The sequence below is a fragment of the Narcine bancroftii genome, chromosome 4 (assembly GCF_036971445.1).
Source record: "Narcine bancroftii isolate sNarBan1 chromosome 4, sNarBan1.hap1, whole genome shotgun sequence".
Taxonomy (NCBI): Eukaryota; Metazoa; Chordata; class Chondrichthyes; order Torpediniformes; family Narcinidae; genus Narcine; species Narcine bancroftii.
The window spans coordinates 294,784,285-294,792,938 of NC_091472.1; positions in this window are offsets into that span (position 1 = coordinate 294,784,285).

Here is an 8,654-nt window from a genome sequence, read left to right on the forward strand (position 1 = left end):
TAGAGCTTCCCCAAATGGGGATACATGCATTCCTGTCAAACTCCGTTCAACTTTTGATAGAACTCACAATTGCAGTGTATAAGATGGATTGTAACCTCGACCCTCAGTGGAGCTCGTGCTCTTAGCAGATATATGCGGTAGTATATATAAAATACATAATTGGTTGATGTCAATTAAACAATTACTGTATACCATGATGTGATGCGCCCAAAGCAAAGGAAAAAGGCGACAACAGCTGTAAATTATCGAACTAAGTTTGGGTCTGATTATTTTTCTGATTGAAGAAATGTAAGATGGAGATCTATTAGCGAATAGTGCAAAGGCCCAGCATGTGAATGCTATTGCAGGACTAATCTTCATACTTGTATGTTGGAAATATTATAGGCACTTGGTATCTTCTTGACGGATTTTGTCTACAGTATGAGAACCTAAGAAATAGAATCCCAGACACTATGTAGTCTGTTAGTTTTTTTTTAAAAGACAAATGTAGTGTTTGATATCTTGTTAGCAGATGTACAATTTTAGCATTTGGCTACAAGTATACAACGACTGGCATCTTAAAGAGATACATTGTGTTTGTAAAGATCGTTCAACATTCATCGTTTGTAAGTGTTGTATGTACTGTTGATGTTGATAAAAAGTTTATATATTATTTTTGTCGTCTAACATGAATTTGCATGCTCCTGCTTTTGACATTTTCAGAGTGCTTTTGGAGGCAATCTCCTGAAATTTACTGAGCACTTTGTCCTACTTTCCAAATGTCTGCAAAAAGGTGACAGTTGTCATTTCATGTTTCAGTGGAATTTTTAAAAGAAAGTATTTACATACATGTAGGTTTTACTTTGTATATTAAAATATATATATGTATGCGTTACGTATACATTTTGACCTACAAGTCACTGCCTTTTCTATTGTGTATCTTACATTTAGAAATGCTTAAAGTATGTTTTCTGAGAATTCTTTCTTTGAGAAAGAAACATTTAATGTTTACAAAAATTAAAAAAATGTCTTCAAATAGCTCTTTGCTGGATTTCTGTGTACTTAATTCAAATCCTCGTTAACTCTGGGGTCAGCCTTCCTCCCAATTCAAAATGTACCATTTCGATTTTATTCACCCACAACACCCAGTTCACGAAGCCACATTCCTCATAACAATTCTTTTCGCCGCAAAACATTAGGAACAACAAAATAGCAAGTGTGCTACTTTGTGAATTGGTCATTTTATGAGTTGATCACAAAGCTACTCTTTCATGTGACGTGAACCACAATTTTAAATGAATCTTTGGGTCAATATTGCGCTATCTAGATAAGTACGTTAACAAATTGGGTTCGATATTCTATAAAAAAGGGAACACTCTGATTGGATGTGATGTTCCTAACGTCCGTGGAAACTCTAAATCCTACCATATATGTGTTGCAAGCTTTATATATATATATATATATATATATATATCTCAGTCAGAAATGTCCCATCAGTTTAAGTATCTTTCCTAATGAGAAATGTAATTAAGGTTTCCGACATCCTATCTGAATAGCATTTGGTTATCGGTTATTCATGTATTCTGTCTTGGGATTCAAATAAATTAAAGGAAATAGGTACCTAGAGAATTTCTCGATTTCATGAATGTCACAAGATCAGCTTCTCTTGTCTTCAGATAAGAAATTCAGATTAGTTGCGCAGTGAGAAGATGCGACTTTTTCTTCGTATTGGTAGCGCTGCGAATGAAGAAAGCCCTTTCTTTTTATCGTGACTTGACAGAATTAGACGAAGATTTGCGCAGCTAGAAACCACTGTTTCCGATTACCGTCTTTTCATATCTCGAGTCTATCAATCGAAATAAGCCCGATTAACGACTCTCAATGGCCCCGATACTGCTGGCGGCGTTAGCCTAACAGTGATAAATTATCGGATTCAAAAAAAAGTTTCTGGCAACAGGATAAGTGCCAGCAATTGTTAGTCAAGTTTTTTTTTAAGGAAAATAGGAAAGGAAAGGATCACTTGGTGCAGCGTTCTCCTCCGGATTGAATACTTTTTAACCGGGATCCCAATCCACCATGGATGCAGTATTATTCAATATGTACTGTATTGCCACTTGAAATTTGCCCTGTAAGTTGAATCCTGCCTCGGACTCGTTTTAATACAACATGGATGCAGTATTATTCAATATGTACTGTATTGCCACTTGAAATTTGCCCTGTAAGTTGAATCCTGCCTCGGACTCGTTTTAATACAACACTCGGGTTCTGGGTTTCTTTCATGTGTCCAGTATTGTGTAATGAACAAATGCGGCTATTTGAATGTAAGTGCAGCTCCTCAAACAAATCACTGCTAATGGAGGTGCAGCTTTTTTTAAAAAAAAAATTCGAAAACGTAGAATTAAAGTTAAAACTGATCGGGAATTTTCATTATAATATCACATTTGAATTTATTTCTACAAGTATTGATTTCAACCAAGCAGCGTTTGATCACATCATTTTTAGGAACATTGTTTGGAGACTTGGGACTGTAAATAGTTCGTGAACGAGTGCCCTTTCGATGCGTAGCTGTTCCACTTTCGTGCCTTTTATTAATACTGGTGCATCATTTCACAATATAACACTGATCAGTATTTGTGTGTGTGAATTCTACGTTTAGCAGAAATCGAAATGGTCCTCATCGTCTACGTTGGGTTCGCGTCGTGAGTTTACTCTTCAATGCGACGTGCTAATGTGTATTTATTTTTTTTTTAAAAAGTATATGAAGCGCAAGGATACAAAAATCACCGAATATTATACATTAGTTTGACAAAACGAGTGTAACACTTCTAATGCCGTTTGATCACAAATGACGGAACATTTCAATAATTTTTTATTCCTATTGAATGGAATGTAAACCTGATGAAATAATGTCAGACAATAGAGGAGAACTAGAGAAATAAATCTCATCGAAATTCTATAAATTCACCTTTCTTACTGTGCAGGTGTAAGCTGATTTTAACCACTGCTGGGCGGACCCGATATTCAGAGCCCTGGGTATAAAGGATTGTCCTAAGTGTGAAACAATTCGATTGAAGGTGATCAAACAACATTGAAAGACGAAAACACGAATCTCACATTCGGCTTAAAAACCACATAGCGAACAGTTCTCAAAGAAATCAACCATCCGCCCAAAGAGGTACAGTTGTCTTTTTAAGCGGTTTTTGCTAAGGTTGATCTGTTTACTGTACGGCAGCTTGAGGATCTCAGTGCGCTGTCATCTATAATTGGTGGTATTTGAAAGCAGATTGCCCGTCTGTGTGCATGTGCGTGGACGGCGCTTGACTGAGGTTCCACCGAGAGAGTGATCGGCAGCTGGGGCCGCTGTAGAGCTGGAACTGGAGAATCCGCGCTTGGAACAGAGGGTCTCCGTGCGGGGAGTTAAGCCCGGAACACGCGGTGGGATGGCCTGGAGCTCAAATACCACTGAAAACAAAGAGCGCTCACGAAGCTCCCTCAAACCCCGGAGAATATGGGCAATGCGCTCCTGTTCGAGTTTGGAGAGAGAAATGCCCTGAACCGGCAAACGAATTGCTAAATGTGGCATCTGGATGAATGTAGAGATTTACTGAAGTCATAGGGTGTAAATCTATAAACAGATGTCAAACTTTCCAGTGCATCTCCATCCGTAAAAGCAGCTTCCCAACTAATACCACCTCAATCCCCTTCTCCTGAAGCCGCCCCCCACCCACACCCCCAATCAGGGTGAAGCTCATGACATGCCCGCAACGAGGGGCTTCAAGCTGCAACACGAAGTTGCGGGAGCTGCACTCGCTAAAGAGAATCGCGCTCAATTCTAATACCAGCAGGTGTTGCGAAAGCTGTCCCGTCACCGTGTTCAATATTCTGCAAAGTAAACGCCTAACATTTCTGATGTCTCTAAATTAGTTCCCAGTCGTTTTTTTTGTGCTAATGACATCATCTGTCAAACCCTTCGTTTGAATATGCATCCAAGATCTCGGATCCAGTGGCATCTCCTGCAGGCAGAAGCAGTCCCCCAAGCCATCTGTAATTGCAAAGAACAGATCGCATGGTGTATCTAAGCAGCAACGATGTTGCATGTCGAAATTGGTCTCAATCAACCCCTGTCTTTTTTCCCCCCCACTTTAAGATGTTATCCGTTCCCATTAATCAGATGATCACCCACAGGCATTCATTATTCTTTTAATAATTCATCCTCTTTCAAGGCCGCTGCAGTGATTCGAGCGACTCTGTCCACCGCTTTCTGGAACTGCGGTTTGCTGACAAGAAAGTGGGTGGTGGAGCAATTCTTGCTCTCCCTGTAGATCGCATGTAAATCAGCTTGAAGCGGGCTGGAACCCATTTGAGTTCTGCTGTCATTACAGTGCGTTTTCTTTTGGTGATGGAGCATTGCCAAGATTTTTCTTGTACTTCTGCCAAAGGAAATAATGCTTTCGGATCTCAGAAGTTCTGATGTAAGCAAGATCTCCGAGAGATTTGCTTTGTTGTTATTGGAGCGACGGCTATCTTTTATTTAAGTGACCAACAGTGCAGGCGGCCCTCTTTCTAGTGGTCCTCCCCCACCTCGTATCAGCTCCCCTCAATTCAATGGACAATCCACCTGACGGACAGGAGGTTGGCAAATCCTACCTCATGCCCGGGTTTGAGCCCACATGCTCAGCTGTGCGCAGCGCAGGCGAGGCTCCACTGTGCGAGCAGGCACACTCGACACATATTCTGGACTCATTCCAGTGCACACGGTGCCAGTTCGTCGCGGACGAGTCGCAGAAATAACGGTTCTGTATGAGGTTATGTGTGTGAGACACCTGTTGTCCAGCCATTGAGTTTCTAATCATAGGTTTCACTCTCACTGATATATTCTATTTTCAATGTGACTTGGTTCCTGTTTTCTTAAATTGTCAAAAGTGGAGTTGCTTTGCTTCTGGTTTCATCTTAATTCAAGGATGTTCCTGGCAGATAAAATCTGGACAATTTCAGTGTTCTCTTTAATTGATCTGAGTGGTAGAGCATCACCGACATGGATGAGACAACTAGCTCCTCAACCCCCACTGGACATGGTTATTTGCTGATTTCATCGGGCTATTTGAGATCTGGGGCAAAGGGAGAACTTCTCTTCAGTCAGGCAAGAAAGAAATACTTCAGCAAATGTCCTCATACCCTAACTTCATTAAAATCATACATGATCTAAACACAATTAGAGGACAAAACAGGGTCAACCATAATGCACATTCACTGTTTAGGAGGAAAGGTGAAGCAAGGAGAATGGTTGAATCTATACCTAACTGAGCATCTTCAGAAAAGATGGGGAAAGAACTAGAAAGAGTTAAATAATGTCTTACCATCCACGAGTAAAATAACACGAGTTTGAGTTTCCTTTGTTCTATAATATCAGTGCAATTAGGTTGGGACCAACCAAAGTGGTAGAGGATTCACACATTGCCCATAAAACTGGTCCCTAATCAAATTGCAAGACTACATTGAATTGGAGGGCTCTTCACCTTGAGCCTTTCTATTGAATGCAAAGCCGTAAGTGGCCATATTTTTAAAAATCAAAAGCTATCTAATTTACCAGGATGCTAACTAGCATACACACCAATACAACTATTAATGTTTCAGAGCAGTTCTTTCTAGATCAGCTTGAGTGATTGAAAAAAACCCATTCTGCACAGGTGGAGGATTGGTCATCCTTTTATTCCTGTTGTTGACAAATTTCCAGCATTCCAGCAGTCAAAATATGACTGAACTACCTTATCAGGAATAGTTCCGAATAATAAAAAGATAACAATTATGTTCAACTATGCCTTCAATTTTTTTTTGTTTTATGTTTTGACTGAAAATGAATTTTGGGGAAAGCAAAAGCCTAACCAATGCAATATCAAGAACATTTTAGCTAGAATTACATAATTTGTTAATAAATAAATAAAAACTTTGTTGCACAGTGTTAACATAGAAACATTTGTTCTCACAAATTATGAAATGGCCAGAAACTCTTTCCCCCCTCCCCCCCCACCGGAATAAAGAAATAGTCAGAAATGAACAAGAAGCCAACAAAATAATTTGCATTTATATGGTGTCTTTATTATAGCAAAGGAATACCATCCAGGAAAATTTGTCATTAAGGTATATAAAAACGTTAGGTTAAATGGATAAATGTATCACAGCTTTCTTTGAAGGCATGAACAAAAAGGAAAGGGAAACAGAGGCATTCACAGAGGAAAATCCAGAGCTCAGAATTTGGCAGCTGATGGTACTGTGGTCTATGATGGAGTAATTAAAGTAATAGATCATCAACATTCTGAAACTGGAAGGGTACAGAGATCCTGGCATGTTGTAGGCTTGCAGGCAGTCACAACAGCAGGGAAGGTTAAGAATAAGGACGGATTTGAAGACAAACAATAGAATTTTAAAGTCAACCTTTTTTTTATCTGGGAGTTCATTTGAGGTAGCATCAAGAGGGATAAGTTAGAAAACGGAATTTTTAATGACCTCAAAATTAAGAGATAAAATTAAACATGTAAATTTTGCCTAGAATAAAAGAGAGTGGTTTATTTATTATCAATATTTTCAATTCTAGCATGGATAAAACTTGTAACTTTGGTTGAATGCAAACTGGTCTGGATCAGGAAGATTTGATCTGAAATTGCTGATCAGAGCCAGTGTGGTGATGAAGGTGAAATTGTTGGCCTCGGTTTTTTTTTTGCCACGACAGCCGGAAAGCCTCGATACAATATTGACAACCACTTAACTTGACAAAACAAACAGTCAAAGCTAAATATGAAAGGCGATGGTTTGACAAATGCTTTCGTAGCACAAATAATTGTGAATCTGAGTTTTGACTTAAAATAGGGAATTTAGTGTACTTCAGAGAAAACATAACATAGACCAACAATGAACAGAGCTTGTTAGGTCCCTGAAAATACCACATGGATCACAGGTAATGCACATAAAACAATCTGCACAGTTTAGCATAGTAGAACTGGAGCATTCACCAAAAATGAATGGAATATATAAAATACAGTTTAGTACACAGAGAATAAAGCCAAGAATTAACACAGTCGGCAGCCAGCAGCATGTTGAACATGTCAAAATAGAAGAGGAAATGATTTGCAATACAAAAAAAAAATAAAATTGGATGCAATGAAATATAGCCTGGAAGGCTGTTAACCAGTTTGTATGACAATGGAAAAAAATCAGGAGGCCAGCATGTAGATGTGAAATTTCAAATGCAGGAACAAAGACTGGATCACAGATATCAAGGCTAAGCAGGCAAAATATATTAAAAAATATAAAGGCTACATCCTGAAAGGAAGGAGAATTAGAGATTTAAATTTTGAACATAAATAATGAATACTAAGGCATGCACACTCAAAATAATAATAATACTGGAAGATATTCTTTGTTTCCAGTCACAACTCCATTATCATTCCTTGGCAACAAAGTTGCCTAAGCCTGAATCCTGGTGTCTAGGTGGTAGACACTGCCTTCTGTGTTTGAATTCAGCCGTGACTGATGGAAAGAAAACCTTCCCTCTTTGCTAGGTGAAATGAGTTCATAATAGGGGTGAGTTCACAGCATAAACCTAGCCATTATATAGGAATAGTTGGCACAAATTGCTCATTGAACAAGCCCTCACGGATTGCCATTGTGCAAAAAGGAAATGTCACAATTTTGCAGCGCTCTTCTCCGTTGGTCAGCCAGTTGTCGAATATGTGTGAAAACTTATCTTCATAGTGTTTTGGGAGCTTTCACCTATGAGAAGTCGACATGCGCAGAATTTGTGTTTGCCTTATATGAGAGTAAGTATAGAGAAATGGCTTACTTTTCGGAGTAGAAAATGCTTAGAGTTTCCTTCATGTGCCAGCTAGAGTGCATCCACATGCCTTGCCAGGATATAGCACTGGTCAGCAATCTGCTGCTGGGATCACTAGTTTCAGCTTATCTAGTAGGGAACTGGAGGACAAAATTATATTAAAAAAAAAATCACACAGCCCTAGAGAAGTCTGTCCTTACATATATGGTTTCTTCATGAAATGGACTGCCAGATGGACACACCTCTATCTGACAGGCTTTACTTATATTTCTTCAAAGGGATAGTCCTCACTGATTGACCATTAATAATAGTGAACAGGCCAATGTTTCAGCTTAACATGTGAGATAGGTTTATTAAACAAGGATGGCATGGTTTGTGTAATGTAGCGGTTAGCTGCGCTAGGGCAGTGCTGTCACAGGGCCAGTGACCGGAGTTTGACCCAGGTTCGAATCCAGCACTATAAGGAATTTGTCCATTCTTCCCTTGTCTGCCTGGGTCTCCTCTGGGTGCTCTCGTTGCATCCATCGTTCAAAAGAAGTACCAGAATTGTAGGTTAATTGGGTGGCACAGACTTGTGGGCCAAAATGGCCAGTTACTGTTCTGTATGTTTAAATTTAAAATATCTTTGAGATTATCAAAGGATTTGATAGTGGAGATCTGGAGTAGGTTTTTCCTCAAAGGAAAAACAAAACTGGGTACTATGGATATAAGATAGTTACCAATAAATTTAAAATAAATTCACATGAAGGGCTAGAATTTGCAACTTGGTACCTCTGGGAATAGTTAAGGTGATAAGGTGATTGGTATGTTTACACTTAGGGGAAGTCATGACAAAGGCAGGAGGGTC